This window comes from Lepisma saccharinum, chromosome 6, assembly GCF_977018435.1.
Source record: "Lepisma saccharinum chromosome 6, izLepSacc3.1, whole genome shotgun sequence".
Taxonomy (NCBI): domain Eukaryota; kingdom Metazoa; phylum Arthropoda; class Insecta; order Zygentoma; family Lepismatidae; genus Lepisma; species Lepisma saccharinum.
This window is the reverse complement of record NC_139234.1, coordinates 47079359-47103880: the sequence shown is the minus strand read 5'-3', so window position 1 is coordinate 47103880 and position 24522 is coordinate 47079359.

Below are 24522 nucleotides of genomic sequence, written 5' to 3'. Positions count from 1 at the left end.
AGGGGTTCCTGGTTCGATACCCGCTGAAAGTACATTGCACAGTGATTCGCATCCCGCTTTCAACTGTAAATCCAGTCCCGTTTAGCCTATAGTGCACGAAGTTAACTCAAAACAACAACTCAAACTTGAAACTCCGAATCTTCTACATAATTGACTTCGTCGTTAATCCGAGTGAACATCATCTTCACTTCAGTCCCTGAAGATGAGAGTGACATTATTTCTCGAAGTTCTGTATGTTCTCCAGAACTAGCATGATTTTTAACCTTGGAAACAACCTTCGTCAAATGTCTGGCCAATTTTCCTTCAAGCGATATATGCACGAAGACTGTGTATGCATTTTAACACGTTTGATTTCAAACGTTACATTCTCACATATAAGCAGCGTTCATATTTTTACCTCTCGACTATAAAAACGGTACAATATCCCGAAGGCAGGCGCGGAACGTACTTAAAAATCACACAAAAAGAACCACTGGATGGGAATTACAAGTACAGTTCCGAGCATAGAGAAAAATAAATATGCAGAAACGCAATGAGACATACACAGCGAGAAAGGAAAAAAATGTGTGGTAGTCATTTCCATAAGGTTGGTTTAACGTGCCATCCCGTCGGCAAACTAGAAATCTCCCATCTCGGTGCTAGCTTCGGGCTAGATCAGCATGTTTCAGAAAACGGGTTGCTTTCAAATGTGGATGCGGTATTTTCATTATGGAGAGACATACAGAGACGAGAGATAGCCACCGGCTGGGGGAATGGTTTTCGTTACATGTGTTGCCTTCATCAAGGAAGCTAATCAAAAAAGGGGAACGCATACACGTTCGTTGCTGTTGGAAAACTGGAGATGAAAGTTACCACCAATACGAGATTCCAAAAGAGACAGCCGAATGCCTTTTTCTCTCCGCAAATACCACATCAAAAGGTAGATGCGGTACATATGAGGAAACCAATTTGACATGTAGTAGTAGGCTCGTCAGAAATTTGACAAGTAGTATTATAGTAATATATAATATATTTGACGCGAACTTACTCAGACTTTCCAAACTCTACTCCAGTAAACAAATTGGCTTATTTAAGTTTCAAATTTATGACTCTTAGATTCGAGTCACTGAGATTTCAATGAATATGTTCTCTGTGTTTGTTCTCTTTTGCATAATCTCGACAAGTATGAACACCTTTCATTGTGCTTATAAAACAAACACAAATAATTTCGTGTCTGAAACTGCAGCCTTAACATTGGTATTGGAATGAATAGCCTAGAGATGGCAGAGTTGTATAGTAGGACAACTTATAGGAAACAACAGATTGATACAATAGAAATAGAAGAAACTTGCTTCAATAAATTTGACTAATATTAAAATCTTACAGCTCTTTGCACATGGTAGTAAATATCTTCACAACTAGCAAATATTTCTACATTGTCCTGTATAAAGTACTACATACAGTTACAAAAACAGTTATTTTATTTCGCTACATTGAAGATGTTTTGGCAGATAAGATTATAGCTTCTTTCTGATGTCGATGAGTGTAAATAAAGACAGTTTGCAAACCTTTAAGAAGAAAAGGTTCATAAAGTTCTTTATTTACGCTCATCAACAGCAGAAAGAAGCTACAATCTTATCTACCCAAACATTCTCAGGTTCCACAACTTGAAGACAACCAACAATCTTCAAGAGTTCCACTTGATAATCCTCACGATAGATTTGGTCGCAATGTTGCCGCAAGCAGTGAGTAGAATGTACCCTTTACCAAGTACTACAAAACTTCTTTCCGTATCAACTTTCATTTCGGAAATATTTAAATATCAATCAGAAAATTTCATCAATTATTATAATTACCCTAATTTCTTCTTCTGTTCTATGTTGCCCCTAAGTTTTTGTTTGCAGGACTTATATATGTTCTTACTTGATTGCATTTCTTCACTTGTTCCTGTCTTCAGTTAATGTCTCAATTTCCTTGCAGCTTTCGTAATCCATATCTTGAGCGATTTCTTTGTTATGTAATGGGATGAATTTAGAGAGATAACCCTTAATTTACTCCTTGTGGGGGAGGTTTCTTGTCCCCATGCTGGAGTGAGTGACTCTTTTTCCTTTAGTCTTCCTTCAGTTATAGTTTTCATTATTCTTTCCTGTCTCAGGATATGCCTACCGTTCATCTTCTCCAGACTATCGATTACCATAGACTTCTTCTGCTATGTGCACGTCTCAAAGCTTCTTCGTTTGCTACTCTGCCTATCTATCTGGTCTTCAACATTCTCCTCTAGCACCACATTTCGAAGGCATCCAGACTTTTCATTTCTGCTTCAGTCACTGTTCATGTATGGCATGTATATAGTACTGTGCTCCACACAAATGCCTTCAGGAATATCTTCTTTACAGAAAAATCTATGCTCTTAGAAGCGGTGGCGCCAGGATTAATCATCTAGGGGTGCTGAGGGGCTGTAGAATGAAATTTTCGGGGTGCGGTATTGGAAATAAAGAAAACATGAAACATGTATACATGCTTTAAATATTGCATCAAATACCAATGAACTTTTAGTAGGCTTCTGAAATATGCCAATGAAACTGAAGACTGCTGGTGACTTGCTTTATTAATGCTTGCTCTGACCACAAAAAAATCACATTTGTTTTGTAATTTGAAATTAACAAAGCTTTCTAGGCATGCCAATGACATATATTGTGTCTTACTGAAGAAGAAACAATTCTTAACAACAATAATGACAAAAGGACAACAACCATTGATCATATTATTGTGGAGACTGCCTCAAGTGCAGGAAAGAAAATGCGGTTTCTCTTTCAGATCATTGATATGGGATGCCTGTTGTATACAATAACAGCGGTTTCACTTCAATTCCAAAAATTCTGCGCTCAATATGACGACATGTTCTTGGTTAGTCATAACGTAATTTATGGCAATGCAAGAGTTAATGTTGAAAACATGAAAACGGTGTGCTGAAGGGGGTGCGGAAGAAAATTAAGTGGTACGCAAGCACCCTTTCACACTCACCTGGTGCCGACCCTGCTTCTTGGAGAATAACAATCGTTTCTTCTGGTAGAAGCTCTTCTCTGCCTGTGCTTCCCTACCTGTAATATCTTCCATTCACTAATCGTACTCCCAACGAGTTAAGTGAAAAATTCGTCAAGAGACTGTAATTGACTCAATCCATTCCTTTCTTCCCAATAAACTCAGGTATCAGCTACACATAACCGTTACAAATTTCAAATTCTAGCTTTAAAACTGCGAGGCTACGTCACTGATCGCAATGCGTTTTCTTTCATGCAAGGAATCATTTTCAAACCGTCCAGACGATATTACCCACATTCCTTTAAGTTACAGACCTTCAATTGTTCTTAGATGCATTATGTAGATCGTATTCTCCACTCCATATAACAATTTTTGGAACAGAGTCATCTTGCATCTCGTTCCAAGTTGAAGAAATTTCGGGCAATAAATAACCAAATGGGACAGTTTAGGAAAATGACACTCCGACCTGTTTGCAGGTCCATATAAGCTCCTATGGCCCTAATCCATGCGAAATATACTGCCTCGTGTGCCGTTAGGTACGTCAAAAGGGATGAAAACGAGGAAAGAAACCCACATATTTGCGGTGATCAACCAGGATTTATCTCCAGAAACATGCAAAGATAACCAGTTGGCGCACATTACAACGTCCTCCTCGGCTCTGTGAATCTTCTTATCTCACTTTTAACAGTTGAATTGGATTTTTCAGTCGAGGAACAGGGGAGGAAGGGAGGGGGTTCTTAAAAATGAGAATCTATTGGCAGTTACCCCGCAAATGCCGACGATAAATTCCAATCAAATTCTGGAAGAGGAGACTCGAAATAGACGTCCAATTGACGAAGATTTGAATTATTGACGTCATTTTGTAGAATCCAGCGGTTTGCCAGCGGGGTTTCTCTCAAAAGGACGCAAGATATATATCCGAACGCAAACTTTTTGAAAAGTTTCAGACTAGAAAGGCTTTTTTCTCTTTACTCCAAGAACTACCCAAAAGGGTTGAACAAGAAGCACGAACTCGTTCAGCTCCTGTGATGTCCTCCATTCATTATGGTTCACGCAACCTGTCCCTCCGCCTTTCCTTTCCCACCCACCCGCCACTGGTGTCTATCCTTGTGACAAAGATTGCAAGTTTCTTTTCATCTGCATACCTTTGTATCGAGATTCGAGAATAACGAGAAAACTTTTCATCTTAAGCGAAACAAACCGGCATCTTTTTCTTTTTCTTTTACGAGAAAGCCAAAAAGCGACCAATCTTCTGTCCGTCCGTGCGCGTGCGTGAAATTCCAAAACTGCTTGACCGATTTTCAAGAGACCTAGTCTGCATCAAATGGAACTTAGCGAGTAGATGTTGCCAACCGATAATATAAAAAGCTACGTCAATGTTGCCAACTCACTAAGCATAATCTTTAACCCCCCCCCCCCCAAAGTTCGCTTATACAACTCTCGTGGAATGAAGATATGAAATGTGGTGGATGCATTTTTTTCTTTTTTGCTTCACGTTACTTTTCTTTTTTGCAACGTTAATTTCATTGTTAGTCATGTGTTGAATAAATTAACAAAATTTCGGTACAAAAACTGGGCACATTTCGGGATGAAAAATTTCGGTGTTAAAATTGTGAATGTAACCCTAAGTTTGATTTTTGAAACCGTACTTATTACACAAAATAAACATTTCCCTTCTAATAGTACATTTACATAGTTTTCAAAGTTTAAGTTTATTCCTGTGTAAAATAGTCCATTTCTGCTTCTCAAATATTTATAGCCAAATTAATCAATTGCTAAACTCCCAGGATAATTCATACTTCAGAAAGTGTCGCGTTTAAAACTTTATTTCCAATTTTGCAGTTCATTTCGCATACCCAATGTGACAAAACATAGTAGGAAAATTTACCCCACACCTTTCAAAAGAACCTTTTTCTCTTCACTTTACCTATTCGCTTGAAGAAACATGAGAATTATTTCAGTACACGACCTTACTCTCAAGGATCATTTGTATACTTGTTAATGCTATTTCTAACTTTTGTCTTCTCATGATGACGTCAAGGACTATTGCCCTACCTTGAAGGTATTTGAACATTATTCATATGTTCATGTACTCAATATGTATGCTGGGCTAAACCAGCCAAATGTAAAGAAAGAATTTTAGCAGTAACGAGTTATTTATACAGCTCAATTTTGATGAACTCATTTTGATGGTTTGTAAAACTAATTTTAAAAGTTTACGTTTATACTGAGAAGAATTGAATAACAACAATTTACACAAAGTAATAGAAAATTGAGCTTTAAAAGAATCTCGGTGGCTGACATTAGGACATAATTGCTGTTTAAAGAAACTAATTTCGGCGACCTAATCAATGAAGTGAGTGTACAAGTAAGTCCAATATGTATTGGTTTCGATAGTAATTATATTTTAAGAAAATTGAAAGAAGACATGTGCATTATTGTCGTGTATACAATTATATATAAGATTGTGGAGAATGATATTTCACACAAGAACCGTGTCTTCAAACTTAGATTTCTTTATTAAGTAATGAACGAGCCAAACTTCTTCGTGACGTGAGAAACATTTAGTATATGTTGTGAACATTCACGTGCATGTTGTCATGTACGCGCTTGTTAGTAGAATGTTTTAAAATGCGATTGAAATCCATAGTTTCCAAGCCAGCACCTCTACCTTTGTAGAGAAACCAAACCATATTAACGCAACAAAACAGCCAATTATAATTGCAGATTGTAATCTCAACAATTTATTCGCTAATATGAGCACCCAGAGAGAGAGATAATTGATTGGCAAAACCACATCATCGCTTTGAGAACAGCAGCGCAAAAAGAGAGACAACTATGCTTTTCATCATATGTCGTTATTGGATTTGACACGCTGTCAGACATCACTATTGTTGTGTTCATTTGTGCAATTCTATGCATAATAAACGGGTGGGGGTAGGATTGTGCAAAATGGAATCGCCTTTGCAAAGGTATAATGGGATATGGAGCCAAGCAACTGTTAAATTATGTAATTTCACAGTTTAACTGTTCACCTCGCACTGTCAATGTGTAATTTCGGTTGTTAACGCAGTCTATCAGTGCACCGTAATGTGATTCCATTGTTGCTTTTTTTTCTTCTTAATATTGTCAAGGGTGATTTGAGTTCTCGCTCCATGAACCACGTATCAACTCGTCATTATATGCAAACGTGCGATACTGCAGGGCTGCCAGGTTCGATTCTCGGGAGGGGTACATTTTGGTGGTTCAGATCCCTCTATAAACTTGTAACGAACCTGAGCGTTTAAGGTTTTATATTTGTAAGAAGTTAAGATTTTTAAAATGTTTGTTATTTCAAATAATGTGCAAGTTGTCACAGACAATTAAAGTTAGGTTGATACAGTTGTGGTTGGAACTTGTGCATATGTTTAGAAATACGTCATAATCTGTTCGTGTTGACGTCACTTTCTCATCTCAGCAGAGGAAGTGAACCCGCTTGAATGTTTTTCACCTGACGACAGACTCAGTTAGAAAACAGGTGAAGGTGAGAAATCAACAGAAACGTGGTAACGGTTAATGGAATGCCCAAATAGTGTAATTGGTAATTATTTTCGTTTCATTCTGGCTATACTCGGAAATAATAATTAAGTACAGAAACTTTCGTGTATTTACGTTTGTCTTGTCCAACGTTAATTCTATATGCAAGTGTGTTTAGTGATTGTGATGTGATTTAATATGCTATAGAATTGTTCCTCTTCAGGCAGAAACGTAAGCAAATCTGTACTGGCTTGTAAGTCCACATACGATAGGAAATATAAATGATTAGAAAACTGCATTTAACTTTGAATACTGTGTTGTGTTTCTTTTCTACCCAGCAAGCCCTGAGATTTGCAAAGATTCTCATGTTCCCGACTAAAGGAGTAGCGGACTAACTTTCTGACGACTGGTGTCCAACTGGAGTACGTTGCAAACTACTGGTCCATACCAAATTATTCTACCTATCCATGCTAGCAGAGGAACCAGGGGTCACGGGTTCGACCCGGACTGGGCATGGGTGACCTTTGTGAGTGGACCTTCATCAATTTCATATCATCACTCATTTTTGCGATTAGCCAAGAGTGGCAGAAAAGAGAAGTAAAATAAAACAAATCAATAGCAAAATCAATCAATCTATCTATCCAAGCATAAATTACTCTTACAAAAACAAATTGTGTTATTGCTCAGACGGTAAGGAGCCCAACTTCAGCTCGTAAAGCTCGCATGAGGTTTTGAGTACACTTGATGCAAAGAAAGGGTAATCGGGACTGGATCTATAGTTTAAAGCGTGATTCCAACCACTATGCGCCTCCACCTGGTATCGAACCCGTGAACATTCAGCGGGAAAAGCTCGTGTTCGATTTCCACCGGTATTAATATGTTGGAGCTTGGTTTACGGTGTGGTAGGGAAATGCACCAAGGGTACTAATCGGAACATGGCGTTTCCACATTCTAAAGAATACTACAATTATGATATTAACTGAGCGATTAGTTTCTCAAATATATACACTGTGTACGTAAACGTTCGTTAAATTGTCCTTCTAAAGCATTATTTGGAAAAAGACACACTCCAGTATTGTAAATGTGCAAATTTGTGAGGGCTTCCAACTTGCATCACACGAAACTTCCTTAACATAGAAAATAGGATGATATTACTACGATGCGATTTGCCATATCCATCATATGATTGATACAATTTTAATTTAACAACTTGTAAATGTATTTTTTAGAAACGAATAACAAATATTTACACAGAAACACCTACAAGAATTTGTGAGAGTTCAAATTCAAAACTCCTTGTTTAATAAAATTAGAACTTAGGCCTACATTTCAGTAAATTATTGCTAAATATTTTAACCAATTTGAAATAGTATGTAACATATTCCATGTACTGTTCCAGTATCGTTATATTCAAGTTAGTAATATTTGTTGAAAATATAGTTCAGTCTATCGAAAGGGAATGCAGGAAGCTTAAAGACATGCTTTTTATTTCATAACCTCTGAGCTTGAGATTTACAGAAAGCACAGATCTATAGTGAAAGAAGAAATGTTAGTTTGCTCTTCGTTAATCTGTTTAAAAACTAACATACATATTCTGACGTCATTTGGTAACAATTTCAGCTCGATAATGGTGAACTACTGATCTGCATGTAGCAGAGAATTGAGAAATCTACCAAGATGGAGCAATGGCGATTAATATCCTGGAGATCTTCTTGTATGAAGTCCGCTAGCAACGGTGCAGCGAAATTAACCAAAACGGAGGTTTTCTTAGCAACTAACTAATGGACGATCATAGCAATGAAGGAGCATAAGTAGCTGGTTGGAACAGGACCAGACCAAGCCGATAACACTAAATGAAGAAATCTTCGAACCTTGTAATCTAAATTTTTAAAGGAAAGACTTATATTGTAATCTAGGTAATATACTTCTTCCTAAGGTTTAAATGAGGATTTTCGTTTGCATCTCTGCCTGGGAAAGGTTCACTGTACAGTTCGAGCGTGGAAAACGCGCCTAGCTCAAGTAGACAAATCCACACGCATAAGGGGATGTAGGCATTTGTGTGTGATTTGTGACGGTTGTTAAAAAAAAAAGTTTCTGGGATTGCATGTTGCCATGTTGAATTTCACGCTCCTAGCGGCGAAGTGTGGAACCAGCGGTGCTGGACTATTCGAATAAAAACTTGTGGACATCAGCCGCAGATGTACACACATGTAATGACGATATGTTGCATAAGTACTCCACAACCAAATCACGAAACCACGGAGCTCTCTTTGAAAAACCCTGTACTGGCAGTCGTCACCCCTATTTTGCGAGTAGACCTGTCCAGTTAGCGCACGCGGTCTGGCGTCCAGTGTCTCGATTAAAGCGGACGGACTATAGCTTAGTACAGAGTACCCTTGATCTCTGCTAAAGGATCTAGGGGATATAGCTGGAATTGTAGTGAGAGGAACATAGCATGGATTATACTGTGGTTACATGGTAAATACATCTCCAGCATATTTTATCATCCTGTGTAACAAAAACAACAATGAGATCCCTTCAACATATTTGGAGACAAAGAAGAAGCCAAAGCGCCATCCAATTCACAAGGACAAGGGGGCACTTGCACTTGCAGAGATGAAGTCAGAGAAACAAGAGAAGGTGGACATCCCACCAGATGTGAAGAGGGTCCTGGAGGAGATCGACATGGATGATATAGAAGAAATCCCAGACGAGGAACAGCTAGAGGTTCTGGAAGATATCTGGCTGAAGGCTGGGGAGATGGGTAAGAACAGTCTTTTTTAACTTACTGCAGAGTTATGGGCAAGCTGTGCATGTAAATATTAAGACACTGTGTCATTTCCTTGAGACAAGATAAATTCATCAGGGTAATAGAGAACTAGGAATGTTTTTTGCCTTATGGACATACTCTTTCATCTCCATTGATAACATATTGTGGAATCGGCAGCCTAAGTTTGCTTACATATGCCTTAATGTTTGTTCTCGCATGTGTATCTTCAGTTAATGATCCATTCTGCTTATCATAGTAACAAAATGAGGTAGTACTGTAGTAACTAAAATCCCTTTTATGCCATTGGAGAGGAAAATGTAATCAGTTAATGTTTTTTCAAAGACTTGTAGTTTTTTCACAGACTTGTAGTTTATCATTTTTTGTCTTGACCACAGTTTTATTAAGGCTAAAGCTATAGGTTTTGTCTTTGAATGTTTTGAAATACTTGTACCCATACAATTTTGTTTGTGTACATATGGCCCTCTACATTGATGCAGTAGTAACGTAATATCACCTTGCAGTCGAGGGGTCCCAGGTTCAATCCCCAATGAAGGCACATAGTGGTTGGGATCCTACTTTAAGCTGTAGGTCCAGTCCTGATAGGCCTATCTCTAGATAAAGTGGACTTGAGGGAGATTTCACACCGAAGCAACACTTGTTTATGTGCTCAGTTTGCATGGTGATACCAATATAATATCATTAATCAGTTTATTAGTCAGCCAAAAAAAATGTAACAAGACATTGTTGCATGTAAATCACATTATAAAATTTGTGAAATACAGCCGGGTCATCTGCGATTACCTAGATGACCCAGAGTATACGCCGCTGGTTTGAATAAGTTTCCAAATTCAAGTTTTTAGAAGTAATACTAACAGATGAAAATGATATGAAATAGGAAATAAAAATCAGACTTAATTCAGAAAATGCATGTTACTTTTCTCTTCATAAACTTCTATCTTCTCGTATAATATCTAAGAAACTAAACATTAAAATATACAAAACAGTAATTTTGCCTGCAGTATTATATGGATGTGAAACTTGGTCCCTTACATTAAAAGAGGAACACAAATTAAGAGTATATGAAAATAAAATCCTTAGAAATATATTTGGGCCAAGTGAGATGAGGAGACAGGTGAGTGGAGAAAGTATAATTGAGAACTGCATAATTTGTATTGCTTGCCTAACCTAACCTTACCGTGAATTGTTCATGGAGCTATCCATCAATGGTTTGTGGGGCTACCAGTGCATGGTTTTATGACCCCAAATTTTAACTATGTTTGCCTAACCTAAGGTTAAAATCAAATTAATTAAGCTTGCAATGTAAACATTGTGGTTCTGGTGTGTTTGTGTTTGTCTTGTGTAGTAGTTGTGGTGTGCTTGTATGTGGGTTTGTCTTGTGTAGTAGGTGTGCTATCTAGTGTGGTTGGGATTGTCTTGTGTAGTAGTTGTGCTGTCTAGTGTGTTTGTGTTTATCTTATGTAGTCTAATGTATTTCTGTTTGTCTTGTGTAGTATCGGTGATGTGTATGTATGTGTCTTGTGTTGTAGTTGTGCTGTCTAGTATGTTTGTGTAGTAGTTGTGCTGTCTAGTATGTTTGTTTTGTCTTGCGTAGTAGTTGTGCTGTCTAATTTGTTTGTGTTTGTCTTGTGTAGTAGTTGTGGTGTGTAGTTTGCTTATGTTTATATTGTGTAGTAGTTGTGGTGTGTTTGTATTTATATTGTGTTATAGTTGTGATGTGTTTGTGTGTGTCTTGTGTAGTAGTTGTGCTGTCTAATGTGTTTGTGTTCGTCTTGTGTAGTAATTGTGCTGTCTAATGTGTTTGTGTTTGTCTTGTGTAGTAGTTCCTCCATTCATTTTGGGAATTAGGCGTAGAGCTGACAACTCTACACTGTAAAAAAAATGTCAAGAAACAGCAATATAAGACCATGGATCCCAAGGTAAAATATTCCGGAGGTAAAATAGTCCCCCGTTCGGATCTCCGGGTGGGGACTACTTTGGGAGGTCCCTGGACTAAGGATAAGATCTACGTTAGGAATAAGGATATTAAATTAGGCACCTGGAATGTTCTGAGCCTTTACCGGCCTGGGGCATTTCAGTGTACTGTTAATGAGATAGTTAAGTATAAATTAGATGTAGTAGCTGTCCAGGAAGTTAGGTGGCCAGGAGAAGGGAATTGTAAAACTAAAAATTATACTTTTTTCTATGGTGGTACTGAAAATCATAATTTTGGAACAGGCTTTTTCATAAATAATAGAATTATCTCGGCTCTTAAAACAGTAGAATTTGTTAATGATAGGATATCATATGCAGTTTTACAGGGTAGGTGGTGTAAAATTATTTTAATAGAAATGCACCAACGGAAGATAAAGATGATAATACTAAAGATGATTTTTATACAGAGTTAGAACAGGTCTTTGATAAATTTTCTCAGTATGATATGAAAATTCTGTTAGGTGACTGTAATGCACAGATTGGCAAAGAAGAGACATTTAAACCCAGGATTGGTAAAGAAAGTCTTCATGAATTAAGTAATGATAATGGTATAAGATTGATTACTTTTGCAACCTCAAAGAATTTAATTGTGAAAAGTACCACTTTTAAACATAAAGATATCTATAAATATACCTGGTCTTCTCCAGATGGTAAAACTCATAATCAGATAGATCATATTCTCATTGATAAGAGAAGGCATACTAGTATAATTGACGTTCGTACACATAGAGGTGCTGACTGTGCCAGTGACCATTATTTAGTAATTGCTAAATTAAGAGAAAGACTCTATGTCATAAATCATAAGCAACAAAATCTAAAAGTTCTAAAATTTGATACAGGAAAGTTTACTGATGAAAGAATTAAGAAAGATTACCAAATTAAACTGTCAAATAGATTTGATGTTTTGCAGGATTTAAATGATGATGAAAATATAAATGAAACAGACGTAAATAAGAATTGGGAGCACATACGTAATGCAATAGAATCAGCAGCTAAAGAAAGTATAGGATACCATAAACCGAGAAAAAGTAAGCCATGGTTTGATAATGAATGTCATAATCTAATAGAAATAAGAAATCAGGCTAGACTTAGGTGGTTAAATAACTCTGATGATACAAATCTAAACAATTATAATAGAATAAAGCGAGAAGTTAACAGCACGTTTAGAAGTAAAAAAAGAGATTACTTGAAAAGCAAAATTAACTAAATTGAAACAAACAGCAAAAATAAAAATATCAGAGATTTATATAAAGGTGTAAATGAGTTTAGAAAGCGGTGGCAACCTAAAGTAAACTTGATAAAAGATAAGGACGGTGATTTTCTAGCTGACCCAAGCGATATTCTAAATAGATGGAAGAACTACTTTAATGACCTTTTAAATGTCCATGTAGGAGATAAATCAGAAGTAAATGAAGTCCACACAGCAGAACCTTTAGTTCCAGAAAGTAACTTGACTGAAGTTAAAGATGCTATTAAAAGGCTAAAGAATAACAAAGCACCTGGCATTGATTTAATACCAGCTGAGTTAATTAAATATGGTGGAAATTCATTAATATGTCAAATTCATAAATTAATTTGTTTAATATGGAATAAAGAAGAAATCCCTCAACAGTGGAAAGAATCCATAATTGTTCCTGTGTTTAAAAAGGTGATAAAATGAACTGCAATAATTACCGTGGAATTTCTCTACTCTCAACAACATATAAAATATTATCTAACACTCTTTCAACAAGACTAACCCCATATGCTAATGAAATTATAGGTGATTATCAATGTGGATTTAAACGTAACAGATCAACTACAGATCAAATTTTTCACATCAGACAGACATTTGAAAAAAAGTGGGAATATAATCAAAATGCCCATCAGCTATACATTGATTTCAAAAAAGCATATGATTCGGTCCAAAGAGATAAATTATATAATATATTAGTAGAGTTTGGAATACCTAAGAAGTTGGTTAGTATGACAAAAATATGCACTAGTGAAACAGAAAGTAAAATTAGTGTGAGTATTAATATGTCTGACAAATTTACAATTCATGATGGGTTAAAACAGGGAGATGCATTATCTCCATTGCTCTTTAATTTTGCCTTAGAATATGCTGTTAGGAAGGTAAAAGAAACTAACGAAGGACTAAAATTAAATGGTGTGACTCAGTTGTTAGCATATGCAGATGATGTAGACTTAATGGGGGATGATATGAATACAATTAAGAATAATGCTAAAATATTTTTCAAATCAAAGAGAAAACTAAATATATGCTTACAGGCCGAAACCAAGTGTTAGGTAATAATCAAAATCTAATTATTGATAACAACTCGTTTGAACCAGTTTCCAAATTCAAATACTTAGGAGTAAAGTTAACAAATGAAAATTATATTAAAGAGGAAATAAAAAGTAGGCTTAATTCAGGAAATGCATGTTACTTCTCTCTTCATGAACTTTTGTCTTCTCGTTTAATATGTAAGAAACTAAAAGTTAAAATATACAAAACAGTAATTTTGCCTGTAGTATTATATGGATGTGAAACTTGGTCCCTTACATTGAAAGAAGAACATAAATTGAGAGTATTTGAAAATAAGATCCTTAGGAAAATCTTTGGACCTAAACGGGATGAGGAGACAGGTGAGTGGAGAAGGTTACATAATTTAGAACTACATAATTTGTATTCATGTCCAGATATTATTAGAATAATTAAATCAAGAAGACTGAGATGGGCAGGCCATGTGGCACGAATGGGAGAGGAAAGAGGAGTTTACAGGATTCTTGTTGGGAAAGCTGATGGTAAGAGACCTGTAGGAAGGCCAAGACGAAAATGGAGGGACAACGTAGAGATGGACGTAAGGGAAATCGGTAGGGATGGAAAAGAGTATATAGAACTTGCTCAAGATAGGGAAAGATGGAAGGCCTGTGTTGCTGCAGCCATGAACCTTCGGGTTTAAGAAGGCTAGGGAGTTAGTTAGTTACTTAGTTCATATTTTATCAACATTTTTTTAAATTTCTCGCAGCGACGGGGTATGAGAATAAATGTTACATTGGATGAAAGAAGAACTGTAAACTATCTTTATGAACATACCCGTGAACATACTCCCTAACAGCTGTGGTCGACGTCTCTGTCGAGAAATGGTGACTCCCCAGCAGAACGTATTCTGCTTATCTTCCGTGGCCGCCATGTTCTCCCTACCGCACCCATGTTATTTCTTCCTTTGGAGACTTGTGAGAGACCATTTTTATAGAAGCACCAAGGCATTTGAAATCCTGGCGTGGGAGCAGTGGCTCTAGTGTCGTTAGTTAAAGTAACTGGGAAGCCTGTAGTTCGCATATTTTCCGAGGTTTCAGAAGTTTTGGCGCTACTGTACGTGCCACCACTAATAACCGATCTGCCTGAATTGAGAAACCGGATTGTTTCAGCCACTCTGTCCATCAAGCGTAAGCTAACCTCGGTAACCAGTACGTTGTCTTCCTTTCACTGTACTCTACGCCCGGAGACGTTTGGTCAAATATAAGCACCCCTGTGGGTTCAAACCATTGCTTTTGGATAATGTAGCAAGTCATAAGTTTCCGAAAATAACATCCTTGCGAAGCTAAGAATGTATAAGTTAAAGCCGCAACGGCATCGTAGCTCGAACGGGCTAAATAGCATATGTTTATGTCCAAGGAGCACTAAAACTTGGTGACATTGGGGTCGTTACCAGCTGCTGTAGATCTGTAGATTGATTGACAACAGAAAATATATCGGAACTCAGAAAAAATAAAATATACATTTTTTTTAGTTGGTGCGTTAAAGAATGCCTTTATTTTCATAATATTCTCAAAGATCATCTTTTTTTAAAAATGTCGTTTTTAAGCACTGAATATGCATCTGTTGTGTTCCGACACAATTTACCAGGTTAAAATCAAATTAAACGTGCAATTTAATATAATAACAACACGTCCAGCACTGAACAGTTACTTGATAGAAACGCAAGGACACAACTAGGTACCGTGCTGCCATCTACAATTAGCTTTGGCTGACCAGCCCCATTCTTGAGGCTCTCATTGCCTAAAAGAGAATGAAGGTGGTGATAGCTTGGTTAATGCTTGTCCATCTCACAGAAAGTTTACCCTTTATTATTCATATTCGACGTTATAGTTTAATTACCGTGTGGTCTAGCAGCGCCATTGTGACGTCACATTCAATTATTACGACCCAATGGTCTGCACGGTACAGTAAATGGCACGACCTTTAATTTGATGTCCTTGTATTTTCCACTTTCCTGCTTACAAACAGGTCAACAGATACAAACGAATTAGCTACGAATGAAAATGTAAAAGGTATTGCACTCGACGGAGGAGAAAGTACACTATGACAAGAGCATTGTTGTGGCAGAAAATGTTTCAATTAGCCGGGATCAATTCAGAACCTTTGTTGTCGGGCTTTAGTATTAAAGCCAGGGCACAGCGAATTCTTAATAGCACAGCTGCCCCGGGTCCCTGGCAATCAAACGTGATTGAAAAGTGTGCAATAACCTTTCAAAGGTAGCTGATTTATCTCTCTCTCTGGAGATTTTCCAGTTTACTTTGTTCTTTTCCAGTTCGGAAAAAGGAATAAAATGGCTAATTTCAATCAGTGCATGCTCCACTTCCAGCTGGTAGTGAAATATTACCAGTTATTAAAGAGGTAATTCCTAGATTAAAAACGTTATATAGAAATTTCCACATGATGTCACATGATATTAGCTCTACTTCTGTCCTAGAGAGCAATTTCTTGATGTATAGGAAGGCGAAATCCAAACAGCAAAAAAAGAGAACAAATGCAGAGTTTGTAAATATTAATTGCTAAACTGTGCAATATTACTTTTGCTTGCATACCTATATAGTTTTAGGAACGATTTGATTTTTGTTATTTAGCCTCACTTTTCTGCCACTTTTGGCTAATAGCGGCGATGAGGATGAGTGATGAAATTGATGAAGGAGCACTTACAAGGAACCTTCATACCCAGGCCTGGATTCCTCCCTGGTGTTGTAGCGTGCTGTGGTAAATAATTTATTACAGAAACATTAATGTTAGTGAAACAGGCACCTGTTACATTAGTAAGGTGAAGAAAATGAACACCTGTTACGAGCATTTATTTGAAAGGAACTTAAGGGAACTGAGGACCTATTAAGCAAGAAAGTTAAAGTGAATATCTCTTACCCATTGAATATGAGGAAAGTGAACATCTGTTACACAAGGAACTTTGAGAAAATGAACATCTGTTACTCAAGGAAGTTGGAGAAAGTGAACATCTGTTATGCAAGGAGGTTGAAGAAAGTGAACATCTGTTACTCAAGGAAGTTGGAGAATGTGAACATCTATTACGCAAGGAGGTTGAATAAATTGAACATCTGTTACGCAAGGAGGTTGGAGAAAGTGAACATCTGTTATGCAAGGAGGTTGAAGAAAGCGAACATCTGGTTAAGGAAGCTGAGGGAAGTGAACATCGGTTACGCAAGGAGGTTGAAGAAAGTCAACATCGGTTACGCAAGGAGGTTGAAGAAAGTGAAAATCTATTATGCATGGAGGTTGAAGAAAACGAACATCTGGTCAAGGAAGCTGAGGAAAGTGAATATCGGTTACGCAAGGAAGCTGAGAAAAGGGTTGTAATCATAAGTGACCGTTAATGTACTGAATGCCCTATTTTAATTGTTCATTAAGGGAAAGGAACTCCGAAACTGGTAATTGATTCGCACGATTTCCAGAATATAATTGATTTGGTTTATTTTACTTCGCTTTTCTGCCACTTCCGAATCGCGAAGATGGGGATGAGTGATGGTGAATTTGATGAAGGGACATTCACAAAGAACACCCATGCCAAGGCCGGGATTCGAACCCGGGACCCCTGGCAACGCAGCGCGCTGTGCTAACCACTCCGCTACGGAGGCAGGCAGGTAGACATTTATAAAATAAATTAATCAGTAAAGATAGGAGGGAAAGTAGAATTTTACCGTTGTGCGTGTGCATTTATGACTTTCGGATTACATCTTTTAAACCAATAGGTAAGAAGTGCGTGCTAAGTGCGTGAACGAATAAAAATGCAAAGCAATAAACAGAGTTTCTCAACTACTTAACACACCGAATATTGCATTGAACCAATCTGCCAGCCACGAAATGTAGGCGTGCGAGCGGACAGATGTGCGCACAACATCCATGCGAACACACACACAAACACACACACACGAGCGCTCATATCTGCGCAAATGATGCAGCATATTAGTACATTCCCCGAGCGTACATATACACGAAGCTCGGGATAGTGTTATTGTCTTCGTTCCTATAATTGCAACAATGGGAGAGGGAACTCGACCCGTGCTGGACTCGCCTCTCGAGAATTCCTTGTTCATTGAGTCGCAGCGTCGCATGTTTCATGCAGTACATGGTTTCGCGTGGATATGCGATGCCCTGTATGTTACCGCCGAGAGAGCGCAAGGGGATGCGAATATGGCCCTGGGGTACTTATGGGCCCTCGCATGTGTGTTCCTGCGTGTTAAATTATTACCAAATTCCGCATCCGCATGTGTGCATTGGAGCTCTTTGTTAAACTCGTATACACCATGTTCCTCATGCAACTACAATGTCGTCAACATAATTTTCCACTTTGTTCCTGAACTCTACCTAGCCGTTCGATAGGTGACATCAGAATTTGAACTTTATCCAATAATGTTGTAAAAAAAGGATTTTTAGAATAATTTGTATTTTTTAAAACAGTGGTAAGCCATACTTTATTTAATAAATCCTCCAAAAAGTCAATATGTCAATACAAGGAATTTTTAACTCGGTTTTAATGGTTCAGCTTGTACCACGTCCATGGCGTCCCTAGGATTCGAATCTTTGGACAGATAGAAGTTTCAGGTTTCGGACCACCTTTCGAACCTTTCGGGTCGTTCGAGTCAGATCTAGGTTCGAATCTCTTAAACTCGACCTAGGTTTCGGATATTTGGAACTAGATCTAAGTTTCGGACCCTTCGAACAAGATCTAGCCTTCGGAAACTAGGAACCATATTTGGTTTCGGACCATTCGAATCAGATCTAGGATTCGGATTCTTGGAGCAAGATGGAAGTTTCAGATCGCTTAATTCGACCTAGATTTAGACTATTTGGAAGCAGATCAAAGTTCTAGACTCCTTAGGCCTGACCTCGGTTCCGAAAACAAAATCTAGATTTCGGATCTTTCAAACTCGATCTAAGATTTGCATACTTGGAGCCAGATTTAGGTTTTGGATCTGTTCAACAGAGATGGGTTCAGAATCTGCGAATCCAGATGTAGGTTCCGGATAAATGGATGATCCTTATCATTGGATCAAGATCCAGTTTTGTGGTTCAGGATCTAGTGTATATCGATCTGACAAGCTCAGAACGTACCTGCTGATTCACAAGAAAGGTAGAAATGTCTTTGCCTTGTTTCTTGTTTACGATTTGCTGCAAAAGCTGCTCCTTTTACATCAAGATTGCATATTTACAGCAAAACTGCAATCTCTCCTGAATCCCATTACCGTTGTGTTTCGTATACCGTGGGCCTATTTATTTGGGCCCCCTGGGAAAGATCTACACAAGTACTGGACTAGGAACCACTTAGCAATTCAATACTCGGAATAACCGATAGTTAGATAACAATTAACAACCTCCGTCTTGGAGGGAACTTGAAACCAATTTCCTCTGAGTGCCTGCAAACGTTTCCAGCCAGCGTTTGAAAATCAGAGTCCAGGAGGCAAGGACTGTTGAATATCCTGCTGAATTTGCAAGGTTCCTGAGGGGATTTGCAGGTGCATGGAAGTCAATAGCCAAAACACATCAGATCGGATGGCTCTCGGAGTCTCCCTGGGGAGGGAGGAGGAAAGGAGACCGGGAAAGTAAAAGCACCCTATCGACTGGGGGGAGTCCCGAATACCACTTGCTTCGGCAGTAACTGTCCATGCACGGAATTTACACCTCTAAGATCCCAAGGCTTCGGGACTAACGGGAAGGTTTCGCTGGAACAGTGTTGCTTCAATGTAAAATAAAAAAATTCCCTCTGCGAGGCGAAAAAATTCTATTTTTGCCAAATTTTTCCCTCCATCTAAAGAATTTTTGGGTTTTTCTTGTAACCTTTAGTATTTTAAATTGGGATCCCTTGATTACAAGGCAACGAAGGAATACTATGCCATCGGGGAGGCCCTCTCTATCTAAAGATATCAGATGATAATAATAACTTGTAGCTTTGTTGACCCATGTTGGTACATATGAAAAATGGGTAAAAATGTCAAAGCCGGGAAACGAATTTCTTCAAATTTACGGGAGAAAGTACTTACGAAATTAAGTTTCTGTGGAATTTCGGAAGGTCGTAGAAGTGTTTTCTTGAAGTGATGGTCGCTAATTTATGTATTTTTCTATAATAATGTCCGTCCGATGCACGAAAGCTGTTGCTTGCATTTCCATCCATGTACTTGAACCGGATGTTGCGAGCATCTGATGACGTAGTGTTTCCAAACACACAGTTTTTCACTATATTGCCCAACCTAACCTTACCGTGATGGTGCGTGGGGCTATCGTGAATGGTTTTTAGGGCTATTCGTGGATGGTTATACGATCCAGAATGGTTTTTGGAGCTATGCGTGAATGGTTTCTGGGACCATGCGGGAATGGTTTTTGGGGTAGTTTCTTTCACTATATTTCCCAACCTAAAGCAACCTAACCTAACCTTACCGTGATGGTGCGTGGGGCTATCGTGAATGGTTTTTACGGCTATTCGTGGATGGTTATACAATCCAGAATGGTTTTTGGGGCTATGCGTGATTGGTTTTCGGGGCTATGCGGAAATTTTTCTGTTGAAACACTGCTTTGCCGTTTGAAACACAGCATATCGACAACGCTAGTCAAGATTTGCCCGCCATTTTTCGTGTTCAGGAAGCGATAAAAGAACGAACAATAATTACTCGATATGTCGACAATAGATACTAATTTCGTTAACAAAAAGCGAAATCCCTTGTTAAACAATCTTTCGCAATGCAGAATAGGTAAGTACGAATGTCAACAATTACAGAATAAACGAGTTACAGACGTTTCCAGGCTTTGTAAGTTTTCCCGTAAAATGTTAAACTAATTAATCACATGTATCTTATAGCGAACGTCATCGATACAGAGCTGGAAGATACAGATTCAAACTCTGGTCAAGTTCAATGTAAAGTCACCCGTAAAAAAAGTGGGACACCTAGATCCTCAAATACTCGCTTCTCAGCAAGGCGTTATGTTGGTTGCCTAATTCTACGGCGGTTTCTACCATTTAAAATTTGCTATTAAAATTAACTTACGGCCCTAGAATCAGGCAATACACAACCCCTTGCAGAATATAGGTGTCCCGTTTTTATTGCAGTTGACTACAATTGTGTTAGTTCCATCATCCACTTCTTAAGTTAATCATCGTTCATCTTTATCGTCGCTATTAACTGAAGATGTAAAAAACCGATGTAAATGATTGATTTAATTAGGTTATTTTCTTCGCTTTTCTGCTACTTTTGGCTAATCGCAAGGATGAGGATGAGTGATGAACACTAAGAAATAGTACCCATGCCCGGGTCGGGATTCGAACTATGGACCTGGCGTCGTAGCGCTGTGTGCTAACCACTCCATAACAGAAATCCACAAAAGCGATGTAAAATTGGCAAATTGGAAATATAATACACAAAATAGGTATAAACTTTATGGGTATGAAACTAGAACCTAATATCATCTTCACTAACATCGAGTCTGAAGTCTTCCAATTTCCCTCAGGCTTTTGTATTTTTCATAAATTTTCCCTTTCTTGCTTAAAATTTGGTCCGAATTTCCCTCAAAGAAGAAAATTTCCCTCCATGTGGCAACACTGCACTGAAATTACCCCCTTCGGCAGAACTGGAAGAAGGGAAGTAACGAGACGAGGGAAGAAAGGGAGTTTTTTGTGTTATGTGAAATGGTCGAAATAAACGAAGAGGAACTTAAATCCAACAGAACGACCTCGGACAGATAAGGGGACAGATCAGTGATTCCGATTTTCTCAAGTCTCCCCCTCCCGTTCTTTTCTTTTCCTTCTCGATTTGGGACGGGAGCCGTTCCAATTCTTGACCGGAACAGTAGGCGGGGTTGCCGAGGGAACAGCAGAGATTGTGACTGAAAGGCATTGGGAAGAATTCCAGAGGTTTTGCCTATTTTCGTCCCCCTTCCCTCCAAACGCGCCTGGAACCTATCCGAGGACTGCGAGTGCGTTTGCAATCAATTTCTTGGGGGGACGCATGGATAGGGGGAAAGATTGCTTGTTTTTCTGGCACAAATTGCATCAACGCATTTGGGTGAGTGGGGTGAGGCCTACCGGAGGATGGAAGACTAGACTTTACCATTCAATGCAATGGAACAACGCTGCGCGGCGTCTGGTTGTAATAGGTTGTATCAAAAAGTAAGGTGAATTTGTCTGTAAAATCCAGACTTTTTTGTGTAGCTAATTAAATTTTTTGTGTGTGTCAGATACCAAGGTGATGCAAGTCTGACGGCAATTACAGTCTTCTACGTCAACCCGTTTGGCACCTAGATCAATTCAAAAATGGCGCAACGACTTGAACATTACTCCAAGGAGGAAATGCGCGCGGTGTTATGCGTTTTTTTATGGGTCAAGGGAAAGAAACCATCTGAAATTCATCGAGATTTGTTGGAGGTCCATGGAGTGTGTGTTATGCAAGTGGTAGGAGTGGTGACAGATGATGACAGAAGTGGCAGACCAGCAACGTCCATCACCGACAGCAATGTGTAAGACGTGGATGCGATGATTCGTCAAGACAGAACAGTCAGGTTGCATGACATTGCTGATGCATTGGACATCTCATATGGTTCAGTGAGGAGTATCGTCCATGACCAACTTGGCTTCAGGAAAGTGTGTGCGCGCTGGGTGCCCAAAAATCTGAGTGAGGACCAAAAACACCACGGAATGGGCATTTCCCTGACCCACCTCAGACGATATGCCCACGATGGCAGTGGTTCCTATGTCGAATTTTAGTGTGATACCATGTGTCAAACATACTACAGTTTCATATTTTTTTCTATGCACGTTTTTCAATAAATCGAAAATTCACCTTACTCTTTGATACACCTATGTTGCTCAAAGAAAGCAAAATTCTTCAGCTCAAAACAGAACCAGAGAAACATGAGCTACGTAACTCATTGAAACTGCATCAAAGTATATCGTGACTAAACTAATGTTACAGGGTCCAGGATTGTACAGGAAATTCATAAATTAATGGTGAGGTTTCGTACTAGCGTGATTTCCTGAAAGTGTTTCTTGTGCGCAAATTGTAGGCAGATTTAGAAACTGGCCCTGCAGTGAGCATAACTGATGGTAACGCATCACAAACCTGGAGAACTTATCTTCCGTATGGCGCAGGTAACACCTGTGTCATTCACCTACGAAATATCGCCATTCTCTTATGATTACACTGTGCAACTAATGCAAGTACAGTCACCGTCAATAAAAGTTGGCTTCCCTGCAAGGCGTTGCGTGTGTTGCCGAACTCTGAGGCGATAGCGGAATATCGTATTGAAAAGGTGCTGTTGAAGTTGGCTCATTGCCGTCAAGTTATGCAACACACACAACGCATTGCAGGGAGCCAATTATTCCACGAGGTGTACCACTTTTATTGCCGGTGACTGTACAATCAGGAGAAAGTTGTCGTTGCTATAGCATCATTAAAACACCTTAAAATTATATAATTGATATATCTTTTGGCAGACAACACCGGTACAGGCGATAGTCGACAAAGAAATAATACACGATACAAGAACATGGAGAACTTGAGTAACATAGAAGCCTCGAATTTTGTCAAATTTGCGGAGCCAAACTCGATAACATTTCAGCGTATTTTAGGTTCATATACTTCATAGAGAATTTATTTATCTTAGAATAATAAAATTCACTCCACAAGATACGTTTCTTATTATTGTTCCTATTTTCGTTATTTTATCTTGCTCTTCTACTTCTTGGGCGATGATGAATAATGAAATAAATTATGACGTATTATACATCCACGGAGCCATTCGGTGGCCAAGGGCATTGATTGACGCCTGCCAGCGAATATTCTAGGTTGGAGTTCTGGCCTGAGGACAAGCGTTCATCAACTTTATCTGCTCACCATTCAATCTTATCGTTGTGATTAGCCAAATGTAGCAGAAAAGCGACATTGAATTAGAAATAAAGGGTGTCTCAGAAATATTATCGTTTTTGAATCCGCCCTCTGGGGCAATTCGCACATTACTGAGAAAGGAGTGAGATCGCAAACGCTTGGCTACATTGTTAATATTTAGTTGCCATGGAGCGCTTTACGGGACAGCAACGTGCTTTTTGTGTTCGTGCCACAAGGGAGCGCCTTGGGCCCTCTCTTGTTCATCCTATACATGGACGATCTCCCTCAAAGACTTTCCTCACTTCCTGTCAATATACTCATGTTTGCTGAAGAAATCTCAACCATACAAGATGCTGTGATTCTCCAGAATGCTCTTTCCGAACTTGTCACGTGGTGTAAGCAGTGGAATCTACAACTTAACCCGCAGAAATGTTCCTCCCTCACAGTCTCTTTAGAAAAAAGAACAAAACACATTCTCACTATGTTCTTGAAAACAATTATATTACCACAGTTGCAATTCAAAAAGGTGTTATCATAGATGAAAAACTGAACTTTAAGGAACACATCGCAGCTGCAACTAAAAGTGCAATGCTCCTCTTAGGCCTCCTCTACAGATTCACTGAAATTGATACTCCAACTTCTCTTAGCCTGTTTTTCAAGTCATTCATTTCTCCGATTCTTGAATACTGCTCTCCAGTCTGGGCCATGGCTTCCAATACAAATCTTTCTAGCATGGATTCCGTCCTCAGCTTCTTAACCGCCATTGTTCGTCATGGAATTCCTTCTCTGCGGCATCGTCAAAAACCTGACTACTTTGAACATTCAGTTACTGCAGACCCGACGCGATATGGCCGATATGAATTTTTTCTATAAAATCATCAATGGAAAATTAAGATTTGAATTTCTGCTTACAGAATCAACTTCAGAGTTCCCTCTCGATCGAACCGAAACTCTCAATTATTCCACAACTCTACCGCTAGGCTTTTCTTTTACAGCGCTCTCTGTTCCACAGGCTGCCCCAGTTCTATAATAAACTACCTACAAACATCGACATTCTTTCCCCTGAAAGTATTTTCCGATCT